Source organism: Suricata suricatta, chromosome 14 (genome assembly GCF_006229205.1).
Source record: "Suricata suricatta isolate VVHF042 chromosome 14, meerkat_22Aug2017_6uvM2_HiC, whole genome shotgun sequence".
NCBI lineage: Eukaryota > Metazoa > Chordata > Mammalia > Carnivora > Herpestidae > Suricata > Suricata suricatta.
Genome location: NC_043713.1, coordinates 81,860,733 through 81,873,118, shown reverse-complemented (window position 1 = coordinate 81,873,118; position 12,386 = coordinate 81,860,733). Strand labels below are relative to the sequence as shown.

General features: G+C 50.3%; 1 non-coding gene across 1 annotated transcript; it reads right to left on the bottom strand.

Annotated features, from left to right (window-relative positions):
* Window positions 1-1,094: 1,094 nt before the first annotated feature.
* LOC115278565 lies at window positions 1,095-1,197 on the bottom strand. The gene has a single exon (XR_003902969.1). It is a non-coding gene; the product is annotated as a U6 spliceosomal RNA (small nuclear RNA).
* Between the last annotated feature and the right edge of the window lie 11,189 nt (window positions 1,198-12,386).

Here is a 12,386-nt window from a genome sequence, read left to right as displayed (position 1 = left end):
AGGAAATCAATACCTTGCTGTGATCATCACTTTACAGAATCTGATTAAACATTTTGCAGATCTCAGAGGGTGGCAGTGGGTGCACAACACTGCGAACGTACTTAATGCCACTGCACTTACACTGAAAAATGGGTAAAATGGTGAACTTTATGTTCTGCATATTTTACCACTCTTAAAAAAATGTTTTGCAGATCTAGAAACTGGATCCCAGGGCTTGAAATGTTTCTGTCTAGTCCCTAAGATACTTCTTTTCGTGTTACTAAAAGGTGGGAGACAGTTGGTACTCATAAGCTCTTACACAAAGCCTGGAAAGTAGCTGCAGACTCTTAAGATGTTTTTACTTCCAAGTATGTAAGTACAGTTCTGTGGTGGCTGGGAAACTGACCAGGACTCTGTGTCCCTGTCCTTGCCTGTGTAATGCTGTATAAATACTGTCACATTTGTGTCATGGAGGGGATCTCCTTTGGTCAATACCCTGCGGGCCATCCCTGTGTTTGTTGTTAGACAGGATGGAGTCTATAAGTAGAGGGTAACTGAGCAAGGGCAGTTTCCTTGGGTTGTCCATGGTGGAGAGGCCCCAGGTACAAGGAGACTGAAGGATGGGTAGAAGCTAGCCCACAACTGGAAGTTCATGGTTACCCCAGCTACAGACCTCTTATGGTATGTCTGTCTTTAAGTGGCAGACCTTAGTATTTTTAGATTCTCAGTAGTTTTCTTCTCGGAAGGTAACCTTATAAAGAGTTTCTGGGGGCTTCTCCTATCTGACCCTTCACCCCGGGGCCCCGTCTTCCCTTCCCATTTCTCCTTCACCAGTAAAGCGCATTCCTCCATCCTGCCATGCCTGTGCCTGAGCATCTCTAGCCCGAGGGAAGGCGACTTGGGGGGCATTGGTTATTTTTAGTTTAGGACTAGTCTAAGGTTGAGACATTGTCAACCAAACCCAAACCTGAGCCCACTGATGTCTCAGATTTTAAGAAGCACTAACCAGTCTTGCCAAGCGCCGTGTTCACCAGCCCTTTCTTTCACTTGTCTTGACATCATTGGACCCCCCCCACGGTGTGGTTTATCACCTGCCTCCATTCAGATTTTCTTTTTCAGATGTGGAATGTTTCACAAATTTGCATGTTGTTCTTGTAGGAGCCACGCTAATCTTCTCTGTATTGCTCCAGGTCTAATCTGTGCACTGCTGCTGCAGCGAGCACCCTCCATTCAGATTCTGAGGATCGTATGACTTTGTCTCTGTCAACTGTCATTTTCTGCCTCCTACCTGACATGACACTGGGCCCACGTGGTGGCTCTGCCCAGTCTGGGCCCTTAGGGAGGGCATCTAACAAGATCAGCTTAATTTCTACATCCACTTTTACAGGACAACCTCATTCAGTGTCCATTACACTTTTTTAAAAAATACTTATTTATTTTGGGGAGAGCGCAAACAGAGGAGGGGCTGAGAGAGAGAGGGAAAGAGGATCCGAACCAGCTCTCCACTCACCAGCTGACAGCAGTGAACCCGATATGGGGCTCGAACTCACAAACAACCAACTGAGCCACCTATGCACCCCTATTACACTTATAAAATGCTTAAACCAAATCACTCCAGTCTCTTTTCTTTATACCTTTATACCTCGGCCTTCATGCTGAGCTGTGGGGTTTCCACACTTCTGGCCACAAAGCCTCAACACTGTTTGGTGTAAGCCAGCTTAGTGCCCTTGCAGTGTGTCTGGGGAATCTATTAACTTTGCCCCTAAAGTTAGACTCCATGCTCTCTCAGAAAAATGGTAGAGGGAGAGAGAAGAGGAGGGATTGTCCAAAGATAAGCTAGGAAATATTGGTACCATCGCTAGGAAAAATGAAAGCTCTTTGTGGCTTTACTTATGCAAGATGCAAGGTAAAGTGCAAATACCTTGACCTGGCAGTTTGTTCTGTACCCATGACTACCTTCCAAATTCACACAAACACACACACACACACACACACACACACACACACACACAGACCCCACCACCACCACCAGACACTGAGTAATTCAAAGCTCTGGCCTGGAAAATCTTGCCCCTAGGGTGTCAGTTAGTCCCCTAGTGATGACAGGTTTAATGGTTCTGTATCTCTGAATTCCACAGGGACCACCTACCCAGAGGCTACACCCTCCGGACCTGGTTAGGCAGGGCCTGAGACTCCGCATAGAATATGAGAGCAGGGCAGGTCGAGGGATGGGGGTGGGGTGGGGGCTGTGCTCTGGTGTGGGTGAGTTGCTCTGAGTTGCTGTGTGACTGCATCCATGTTGCTTACCTTCTCTGTAATTCAGGGTCCGAGGTGATAAAATGGGACTAATGGTTCTTGTCTCATAGAGATATTTTGAGACAGAGTAAACCATGGTCTTCGAGAGCCTATACTTCTAAGTACTCAAGGAATGAGAGAAGCCCTGTGTTTTTCTCTTCTTTGGTTATGGGCAGGGGGGTTCCTGGGCTCTCTTATACAAGCCCTCAGAAGACATCTAATCAGAGAGTAAGGCTGGAAAAAAAAAAACACAAACCTGCTCACAAAAGAAGAGCCTTGGGCACCTGGGTGGCTCAGTCAGTTGAGCTTCTGGCTCTTGGTTTCAGCTCAGGTCATGATCTCACGGTTCATGCGTTCAAGGCCTGCATTGGGCTCCACACTGACAGTGCAGAGCCTGGTTGGGAATCTCTCTCTCTCCTTCTCTCTCTCTCCACCCCCTTTCTCCTTTCTCTCAAAGGAAAGAAACTTAAAGGAAGAAGAGGAAGAAGAAGAAAGAAGAAGAAGAAGAAGTGAGGGAGAAGGAGAGGGGGAGGAGGAGGAGGAGGAGAGCCTTGATATCTTAAGTGTTTCCTTCCAGACAGAACTCCAGGAGATTCTTTGGTAAGTTTCTAGCCAGCAACCTGGAATAGGGGATAGAGATGCTTTACTTTTCTTTCTTCCAGTTTCCCTTTCTGGTCTGATCTCTCTTCAACTGACACTGGTTGGGGTGGGGCCACAGGTTGTGGTAGAAAACAATGTCCCAGATGCTCAGGGCTTTCTATAGGGTGATACTTGTGGGGGAGGCAGGGAGAGGAACAAACAGCCTTTTTAGTGATTTGTGTGTGTCTGATTGTTCGTTCAATCAGCCCGGCTGCTTCAATGCCCTCTGTGGTCCTGTCACCCGTGGTAAGGTGCATGTGGAGGGAGGCGCTGTGGCCTTCCAGTTACCGGCCTGCAGCCCTAGAGCCCTGGGCCCAAGAACCAACCATAGCTTCTCGCCCTGATGAAAGATCCCTGGGTCCTCGGATGCCATCTCAGCCTCCTATTGTAGCTGTAACAAATTAGCACACACCTAAAACAACACAAATTTCTGGAGGTCAGAAACCAAGGTGTCAGCAAGGCTGTGCTCCTTCTCGAGGCCCCCCGGGGGAGAATCCAACTCAGTGCCGGGCTTCTGAGGCCACCACGCTCGTTGGCTCGGCTCGTGGCCCCTTCTCTGTCTTCCAGGTGAGCCCTTCTAGCCTCGGTAATACTTCTCTCTAGCTTACCCTCCTGCCTGCTTGTGCTGAGGGCCCTGTGATTAAGTTGGGCCTCACCCTCTCCTTTACTGGGTTTCTCTGGACCTCAGGGCTGGGTGGGAGCCAGTAGGGAAGTATGCTGATTAGAGCCTCAGGAACTTTCCTCAGGACCAAGGCACCTGGCTATTACAAGCCAGTTGAGGCCCCTCCCACCATGGTCTCCAATGATGACCATGGAACGAACTAAGAGTCTGGGAAGAACAAGAAGAGGGACCCAATATGTCTGATTATAAGAATCTGGATGAAGAAGGCTGAAAGCAGGCAAGGCGGTTGCTGCCACTTAAGGGCGCCCTGGTCGACAGCATCCTCCTTCCCCCTGATTTTGGAATCACTTCACCTGAGCACGACCTTGTTTTCCAGCCCTTAAGGCCTTTATTTTCGGTTTGGGGTATTTTCTATTGTTTGAAGGTTGCCTTGCAACCCATTTGCCTGGAGGGTTTAAACAATACAGAGTTTCTGAGCTGAGCAACAACAGTGGCCAAGAGAGACCGAATATAAACTTTTAAGTCTATTTTCTCAGAGTTTGTACATCAGCAATGGCTTTACACAGAAGAACTCACCACACCCCACCCCCCACCCCCACCCCCGCTTGCCAGTCCCTGGGGGAGGGGGAAAGGGTGGCTGGTGGAGAACATTCTGTGTTCCCTTATCTTTCCTACTGGTGGAAGGGGATAAGCACCAGAATAGGAAAACAAATATCTGGCTATTAATATACCCTAAGTCCTCTAGCACATGGATTGGATTTGTTTATTTGTGAAAGAGAAGGATGCTTCGCTCTGCCCGCAGGCCAGCTGGAAGGGAAGGCAGGCACAGTGCCCTCCATAAGGTGAAGGGGAAAGGGGACCAGCGCCGAACTTCCGACTTTAAAGAGAAAAGCCTCAGACTTTTCTCAAGAGAAGTTGCTTTTCTGGCTCAACCTGCCTCAAGCCCCAGCAGTGTCTTTGAAGGGGGAAATTAACAAAGAAAGAAAGAAAAGAAAAAGAAGGATTTACCACAAAAGGGCTGGGGAGTGCCCCCACCTCGCCCACCAGACACGTGTGTGTCACCCTCCTTGTGACCAACCTGGGGAGCCAGAGGTCTGGAGAACCTTGCCAGAAGGAAGGACATACAGGTTCCTCGGGTGGACCACTCAACGGGCAGTGAGGGAGGCAGAAACAGGAGCATTGCCCCCCCCACCCCTCAGAGGACAAGCCCTTAAAGAGGAAGGCAGCCCTGCTGAGCTCAGATTTAGGGGCTCCTGTCCTCCAATATGCTCCCTTGGGGCTCTTCGTGGTCTGAAGAAAGCACTGTCCCAGAGTAGACAGAGCTTTCTGGAGGGGCAGGTGGTTAATTAATTATAAACTCGCTAGCTGGGAAAAAGCCAGAAGAGGGAAGAGCTTTCTCCTGGGGACAGGAACACACACACACACACACACACACACACACACCTATGAGCCCCATACCTGCCGTGTCTTGAGCAAGTTTCCCAGTGCCCTTCGACCGCCTGAAGAGGTCTCTGCTTGCCACCCACAAGGGTCAGGCCTTCTCAAGTTCCCGGGAACATTTTGATGAGCCAGGAGTCCTAGGCACACACGGAGAAGAGGAGGCCAGTACTGGCAGGGGCCTGTCCTCTCCAAGAGCAAACAGGGACAAAGGTCGGTGTACTTAGGGCTGCCTCTCCCAGCCTGCCTGCCTCCCTCCCTGCCAGGCCAGATGCCCCAGGTTGTCCCAGCGTTGCTACACGATGCAGGAATCTGTCATCTCTGAGCCTGCTGGGTCACCCATTACCCCAGATCCGATTCCCAGGCAGGGGAGGTTAGGACACCTGAGCAGAAACAAAGGCTTTGGCAACTCAAGGGCTTTCAAACAGAAATGCTGTCGTGTCTTTACCTGTTCGGTTGGGAGCCAGATGTGTTCCATGTTATGATGCCATCATGGAAATATGTACGAAAGGAAGCATTTGTAAGCTACTTCTCCTGCCTTTCTGGAAAAGGGGGCTCTCTGAGTGAACCGCAGCTCTTCAGACACTCAGAATTTACACAAACTTTCTCTGTGATGATTTCTTATGCCATCTTCCACTGCTACCCCCGAGTGTTTGAATTTGTCTTCGCTCCAGCGGGTCTAGCTAGGTATCCGTTGGGCTGCTCGGTGAGAATTTAAACAACTTGGAGGCCACAGAGGTTGCCAGGCATAAACCCGTCTGGCACAGATTTGGCATGAGAGCGAGCAGGAGAAAGAAGCTTGGTGTTTTGTGAAATCTTTAAGCTCCAGCCCACAGCCCTTCTTGGTTTGGATTAGAATTAGAAGTGGTGTTTGTTTGGGGCACCTGGGTGGCTCTGTTTGTTAAGCATTCGACTTTGGCTCAGGTCATGATCTCAGGTTTTGTGGGTCCAAGCCCCATGTGGGCCCTATGCTGACAGCTAGGAGTCTGGAGTCTGCCTTGGATTCTGTGTTTCCCATTCTCTCTGCCCCTCCCCTGCTCTCTCTCTCTCTCTCTCTCTCAAAAGTAAATAAACATTAAAAAAAAACTTTTTTAAGTGGTGTTTGTTCTCCTCTTCAGCCAACGGAATGATGACATAGAATGCATCAAGGTACTACTGTGCTAAGCACCCTAACTGAATTATCCATCTCATTTTCCACCTCGAACCTGTGAGGTAGCTCCAGCAAACTGGCGGTGACCTGCCGTATTCATCTGCGAGTCTGACTTGCTTAGCTCCCGGTTCTGAGCCAGAGGAACAAGAAATTGACAAGTTTTTTTTTTTTAATGTTTGTTTATTTTTGAGAGAGAGAGAGCAAGTGAGGTTAAGGGGGAGGGACAGAGAGAGAGGGAGACACAGAATCTAAAGTGGGCTCCAGGCTCTGAGCTGTCAGCACAGAGCCTGACGCAAGGCTTGAACCCTCGGACCATGAGATCATGACCTGAGCAGAAGTCCGATGCTTAACCGACTGAGCCACCCAGGCGCCCCAATAGACAAGTATTTCTGAGGGCTGCTGTGTGGACAGGTTTCTTAGAAGCGAGGGCCCTCGTGATTTATATTCCACGGGGCCATCTGAGGAAGTTGTTTAGCTTCTGAGGTGATAGATGAGGGCAGAGTGTGGGTTGAAGGGTAAGTCAGGACAGTGTTTCTCCTCTGGTCCCCATCAGGGACTCCACAGGCCGACTTCTGGGCTATGTTTATGTCATTATTTTTAAGGCACCAACACCAGCTCAGCAGCTTAAGCTTTCTCTTCCTTTAGCCATCCTCCATGAGGAAAGAAGCCAAGAGAGAGTTTCCCCAACCATTTCCCTCAGCGCAACTGATCCCAACTTGAAACCTAAGACCTGTAACGCTGCGGCCCAACTGAAGCCTGGCTAAGCCCCTTGTCTTTAGCCGCAGCGGGAAGCCATTCCATGCTCTAAGTATCAAGAACCGTCTCTGGGCCCAGGGAGCTCTGCTTCCACGGTTTGACCTCAGGGTGTTAGCTGGCTGGTGAAGCCCTGTCAGTAGTAATCCTGTAGATGGGGACTGGGGGCAATAGTTTACTGGAAAAGACGGGGGAGCATGCCTAGGATTTGCATATTGCATTTGGGGCCTTTTCTTGGAAAGTAGTCTCTCTGGAAAAGGAAGGCGGTAAAGAAGTTCCTACAGCATTGAAAGAGCTCCCTCCATTTGTTTCTCTGAGGGGAACGGTGGTCCAGTGCCCTGCCCTGCCCCGCCCCCCACAACTGGGATTCCTGCTCTGGCCTCCAGATCCATTCCCCGTCCTTTGTCCTGGCTGATGGAACTCTTCTATGGATGGGCGATATTGGTAGTGAACCCCCCGCTCTCTTGGCCACCCTCAGGTCCCAGAACCCTCCAATCCGATGCTCCAGCTTGAGGCCCAGACTCTGGCTCCGTCCTGCCAGGCTCCGTCTGTCACACAGGCTGCACACATCAGCTTTGCTCCGCTCTGCGTTTCTGAATTACCCTCCCGGTGTCCTGATATCCCCTGGTTAGTAAGCAGCTCACATACAGACACCACGGACTGCTGGGAGAGGGGGAGAAGAGCTGAGGTTCTCTGAATGCAGGCCGGGAAGTCTTGGACGTGCCCCAGGAACTTGGTGGCTCTTTCTCTGCCCTTCAGTAGCCTTCTGCACGGGATATAGAAGGGAGAGAAGCCCAAAATGCCTCATCTAAAGCTGTAGTGGACCATGAGGCAATGAGGTATTTATTAATCAGTGAGAGACTCTTGCTGGGGCCCGAGGGCCCTTCCTGGACGATGCTAGTCCTCTCTAGAAGAGAATAAATTTCTACCCTTTATTCTTTCAAACCTATTTCCAGACGGGCGTTAGGTCCCTGTTAATTAAAGCACTAGTCGTCCACTTCCCCCTCTTGTCTGAGCTGCCCAGATGGCATTCTTCCCACCAGCCACCCCCCATCTCCTGTACTATGCTTTATCCCCCGGAGTTTGCAGATGTCCTTGAGATGTCCCTGTGGAAGGAGCTAGTGGGGAGTGTGTGCCAGAACCCCCCCCACCCCCACTATTGTCACTCTGGTCTGAATCCAACCCACGAGGGCAGCTGGAGCCCTGTCCCTGGGGCTGCCCATTGTCAAGGTCCTGGTCACCTTTAAAGCCTCCTGCAGGGATCACCATTGCCAACAGAGCCTTTTTCTGAAGCTCAGCACTGTGACATTTTAGACTTGGAAATCCCTGCGCAAATATGTCTCTCTTAATCCTCACCGGGCTGGCCCCCAGTGGAGGCTCTTTTGGCCAAACTTATCAAGTATCTCTAGTTCTTGCAGCAAACGTTCCCTTTGTCCCCGGCATTGTGTTCGGGGCCGAGAATACAGGATAAACAAGGTAAGGTCCCTGTCCTTGAAGAGCTACCATACTGTCAGAAGAAGTACACGCCACGGGCCCCTCTCATCTGGAACGCCTCAGACTCCTTTACCTTTCCAGGCTCGGGAGCATCCTGCTCTCTGCCATTTACCAGCCCTGTGACACCAGCTTCATTGCTCACCCTGAGCCTTAGGTTGCTCTTCTGTAAAATGGGGTCATTGATGGCATCTATCTCATAGAGACCTTGTAAAGATTGAGTAGAACCACTTCTTTGTAAGGCACTAAATACCCACTGACTGTTAACTATTTTCCTCCTGAAGGTAACATGAGCCAGGGGGAGCGGAGGAAGCAAGCCAGGCTGGATCTCCTCCCCAGTTTGCAGGCAACTATGCTCTTCTTTCAGAGCATCAATTCACGGGTGAATATAATTTACTATTTGAGTCAATTGGCTGAGGTAAGTGAGAACACCTACCACATAGCAGGGGCTCGCCGTGTGTTAGCCTCTGGGAACTTAAGGATCTAAAGACCCTAAAGCTCTGGAAGCCGGAAGGGACTCGGAAAAAGATGCCAGCCCTCCCCCCTTAGGATATGCCCCCCGTCCTCCCAGTTGGCCCTCAAGCCTTGACCCTCCCGCCTCGGTTCTCATCCCCCCGGAGAGGTGTGCTAGTGTGCTCTGTGATCAAGCGTCCCCTCCCGCTGTCCTCGGCACTTCTGTACTAAGTACCTGGAGGCCCTTGCCCTGTCCACACTCAAGCACCACTCTGGCCCGAGATAGCCGTTCATCTGCTCTAATCTCTCCCTACAGCTCCGTCTCCCCCCGCTCCTCAGCCCCCACTTCATCCCTTGCCCCCCCAGCCCCTTAATCAAATTAAGGGAAAGAAGAGCATTTAGATAGGGTTACTAAATATATTTCTGTTCAGGGGAGGGAGGAAAAAGGGAAGAGTTTGGGGGAGGAGGCAAGAGTGTGAAATTCCTTAATGGAATGTGCTCAGAGAGCCTCCTTTCTCTAGAATAAGCCCGGAATCACCTATCTGGATAGAGTTTTCTCTCTGGCCAAGTGCTTTCACAAACATTATCTCATTATGATACAGGCCTGGTGGCAGAGTGCCCACTCCCCGGAAAGGTCTGCCGAGGCCATCGTGCCTCACGAGCTGGCCTGACCCTGCTCTATATATTTCACAGGACACCCTGGCCCCACAGGGCTGATTCGGCTTTCTGTGGAGGGTGACACCAACAGAGGGGCGGCTCACAGCTGGAGGTCATGGTTTTCCCTTTTGGGTCTCCTTCCCCACCCCCTGATCCAGAATCTTCTGAACACTTTTACTTTTTAAAAAATTGTCAAGTGCTGATTGTAGAAGCCTTTGAAAATATACTAAAGTAGGGGTGCCTGGGTTGCTCAGTCCATTGAGCATCCAACTTTGGCTCAGGTCATGATCTCATGGTTTGTGAGTTCAGGACCCTCATCGGGCTCTGCTGTCAGACTATAAGTGTGGCACTCATTTCGGATCCTCTCTCCCCCTCTCTCTCTGCCTCTCCCTCTATCTCTCTCTCTCATAAAATATTTTTTAATGTTTTATTTATTTTTGATACAGAGAGAGACAGAGCATGAGAGGGGGAGGGGCAGAGAGAGAAGGAGACACAGAACCGGAAGCAGGCTCCAGGCTCTGAGCTAGCTGTCAGCACAGAGCCTGACGCGGGGCTCAAACTCACGAACGTGAGATCTGACCTGAGCCGAAGTCGGAGGCTTAACCGACTGAGCCACCCAGGCGCCCCTAAATAAAATATTTTTTAAAAATTTAAGGGGCAACTGGGTGGCTCAGTTGGTCAAGCATTCGAATTTGGCTCAGGTCATAATCTCACAGTTTTTGAGTTCAAGCCCCACATCAGGCTCTGTGCTGAAAGCTCAGAGCCTACAGCCTACTTCACATTCTGTGTCTCCCTCGCTCTCTTCCCCTCCCCCACTCATGCTGACTCTCTCTCTTTCTCTCTCTCTGTCTCTCAAAAATAAATAAACATTAAAAATTTTTTTTTGAAAAAATGAAGAGGCACCTGGGTGGCTCAAGTCGGTTAAGCATCCAACTCTTGGTTTCAGCTCAGGTCAGGATCTCATTGGTTGGTGAGTTCGAGCCCCACTTCCGCACCTGTGCTGACAGCTCAGAGCCTGGAGCCTGCTTGAGAGTCTTTCTCTGCTCTTTCCCTGCTCACGCGCGCGCTCTCTCACTCTCTCTCTTTCTCTCTCTCAAAATAAATGAATAAACTTAAAAAAGAAAAGAAAAGAAAATTTCTAAAGAGGGAAACAAAAGTCACCCATAGTCTACAACTTAACTCCTGGTCATACCTTGAGGTAGCCCCTTTATGTGTTTCTGAATTACACCCACGTCTCTATACATATGCGTGTGCATTTGCCCAAGAGGGACTTTATGCACACCCATTGTTTGCGTTCAGTGTTTATATCTAATGTATTTTTGTGTTCCCCTTCATCAGAAATTCTTCTGACATATTACTTTAAAACAGCATGATTAGAAGTTTTTTCCTTATTAAAAAAGAATACATGTCCATTTTGAAATGATCACCGTTCACACTGCTTGAGCCTCAGCGCTTTACACACATTACCGCAGCTCGTCCTCCAGGCAACTGGCCCTGATAGGGGCTGACCAACTCATCTTACAGAGAGGGGAGTAAGGGCTCCCTCCTGTCCCAGAGAGGCGAAGGAGCTCCTCCTGGCCCGCAGAGGGATGTCACACGCACACACGGGTTTATCAAACTGCCTCCACCCATGCCCTTATTTAAATTAATGACTACATAATCTCCAATGTGCAGTTATGGTGATTAACCATTCCCTTTTGTTGGACATTTAAGGGTTGGGGTTTTTTTCCCCTCTTATAATGAAGCAATGGTCATCTTTGCATAAAATCATCTTTGCTCACATCTCTTGTTATTTCTTGAGAATCATTTCCTAGAAGTGACATTACTGAGTCATCCTTTTTGCCGTCTCGTTACTTATTACCAAGTGCCTTTCCGGGAAGCTACTGGGAGTGTGTCTGACAGTGTCTCAGACAAGGTCTTCTTTAAGAGCAGTGCAGTGTGGTCGCTGGGGATTGTACCGCTTTGATTGGGTTTACATTTCCTTGATTACTAGTGAGGCGGGACTTTCACACATTAACGAGTCAGTTGTAAACTCGTGAGCAGTCGCCACAGAGCAGCTCGTGCTTCCTGCCCGTACTTCGTTCTTGCTCACACGCTGTTGACTTTGCCTTTCAGTCCAGACCCAGGTAACTTAGGGGTGCACTGGTGAGGAAAATTGTTTCCTATTCTACATATCCAGCAGAACTTTGTCCTCAGTGAGGACTCGTGTCCCCCATTCGACCCGGCACCTCAGCCCCTGCCACCCTGTCAGCTCCCTCAGCGGTGCCCCACCTCAGAAGAAAGGTCAGAGTCAAGACTTCCCTTAACTGAAACTCAATCTGCAAGCTCAGACCATTCTAGAAACAGTATAGGATTTTTCAGGAAGTAACTGAGCTAAAGCCAGAGGGCCCATGCACCCCGCCTTCTCTTCCCAAGAAGTTTCAAGTCTTTTTGTTCTCAGGGAAGATGAGAAAGGGAGGGAAGCCAGAAGAAGAAAGCGAGCCTTCTCAGGTGCCCCCTCACTGAGCTTCCTGACGGGAACCAACCGGGCTCCTGGGGCTCTGAAGAGCCTGCGGTTCTCTGAATCAGACAGAAATGCACAGGTGACAGGTGACAGGTTTGTAATTCCCTCCCCCCCCCCCCCCCCCCCCCCCCCCCCCCCCCCCCCCCCCCCCGCCAGGGTCAGCAGGACAGAAGGCGCAGCCCAGCACCCAGCGGGGAGAGGCCGGTGCCAGCAGGTTAGTCACGTGCACCCTTGGAGTCCAGAGGGATTTGCGTGAATCCTTCACCTCAGACTCCAGTCTGAAATGCCTGTTCCCGAGGCTGGTGCCCTGGCCCGCCTGCTGCTCCAGGACCACCCAAGGCTCCACCCTCCCCACCCCCCCCACCCCCGGCTTCACACTGGGCTGTCCTCGAAGAACTGGGGAATTT